Source organism: Exophiala aquamarina (assembly GCF_000709125.1).
Source record: "Exophiala aquamarina CBS 119918 chromosome Unknown aczIA-supercont1.6, whole genome shotgun sequence".
Taxonomy (NCBI): domain Eukaryota; kingdom Fungi; phylum Ascomycota; class Eurotiomycetes; order Chaetothyriales; family Herpotrichiellaceae; genus Exophiala; species Exophiala aquamarina.
Genome location: NW_013550582.1, coordinates 119,047 through 120,802, shown reverse-complemented (window position 1 = coordinate 120,802; position 1,756 = coordinate 119,047).

Genomic DNA, 1,756 nt, shown 5'->3' with positions numbered 1-1,756 from the left:
CTATATAACTATATAGCCGAAGCTACGTAACTCCTCCCTATCGATTATCTCCTAGGAAACTATACTAACCTACTATAGGAGAGGGTAGGAAGTATTTCCTTTATTCGTATAGTAGATAGATTTTCTCTTTTCTTTTCTCTCCTTAGCTTTAGAATCCTCGTTATACGATAGTTAGACGAATTATTCTAAATTCCTAGCTAAACCCTTATATATAACTTCTACTACTTCTTAGTAGATATCGTCTACTAGTTTTATCGCTACTTAAAGTTAATTTATTACTATTATTAATTTTCTATTAAATAAATATCTACTAGAAAATATTAGTATCGCGTATAGTACTTTCTTTCTTTCTTCTACTATTTCTAGCTTTAAGAATTAAGTTATACGATACTAGAGTCGATCGTTATCCTCGTCCTTTAGTAAGTTCTATTCGCGTCGGAAAAGAATATCTACTCGCTCGTTATTCGTCTCTTTAACGTACGAGATCTTAAAGTTATATCGAGAAAGAATAAGTAACTATTATATCTATTATTTCGTTAGCTTTCGTATAATTATAAAGTATTCGAGATTCTTATAGTTAGATCGAATTTCGAATTTCTTTACGCTTTATAGTTTAGTATTCTATTTTTCTAGATATTATATAATTATTAGTATTTTCTTATTATAGATCTCGTAGTTATATTCCGCGGATAAGTTCTTCTTCGAGAAGAAGGCGTAGAGTTATACGACTCCTTCGTCGTTAACTTAGTATAGTATATCGTTAATATACTACTTTAATATATCTACTTCTACTATTATTTCTCTTTTAGTATCGAATAATACGAGTATTAATACTATCGTAAATATCTTCTTTAGTTATATAAAGGCTAGGTTAGCCTCTTCGTTCTATTAAAAAGTAATATCCTTTCGTATAAGCTTTATAATTAGTAAGATAATTATCGAGAACTCTTTTATAAACTTCTAATAGAAATTCGCGAAGCTAATAAAACTTTATACTTCTTTAACTATACGAAGAGCTTTCTATTCTAGAATTACCGATATCTTTATAAAGTCTATTTATACGTCTATTTCTACTTCGATAATAAACTTAAAATACTTAGTAGACTTTACTTTAAACTCGTATTTTAAAATATTAATTTAGAGACTCGCTTCTCGTAATTATTAAAGGATTTACTATATATAATTTCGATATTCTTCTTAAGATCCGAAAGAATAGATAAAAATATCGTTTACGTATATTAAATAGAAGATATCTAGATAGTCGCGAAGAACCTAGTTAATATACTTCTAGAACGTACTAGATATATTCGCGAGCCTAAAAGAAGTAACTATTTATTCGAAGAGGTCGTATTTCGTACGAAATATCGTTATTTATTCGTCGCCTTTCGTAATTCGAATCTTATAAAAAGTCGCTATAACGTCGAGTTTCGTATACTATTTTACGCGTTTAATATTCTATAAAGTCTCGTAGATTAATAGTAGAGAATAATAATTTTTTTTCGTAATCTTATTAAGATCGCGATAGTTAATATAAAATCTTAAACTATCTCTCGATTTTCGTACGAAGAGTATAGAAACTATTGTAGACGACGAACTTACCTTAATAAAGCTTTTATTAAGTAGTTTCGTAAGAGTCTTTTATAGGACGAGTAGCTCGTCTCGGAATATACTATATAGAGGCTCCTAAGGAACTTCGAGCGTCTTTTTATTTTCTATTACTAGTTCGATACTATAGTTAATTAAATACGTTAAGATA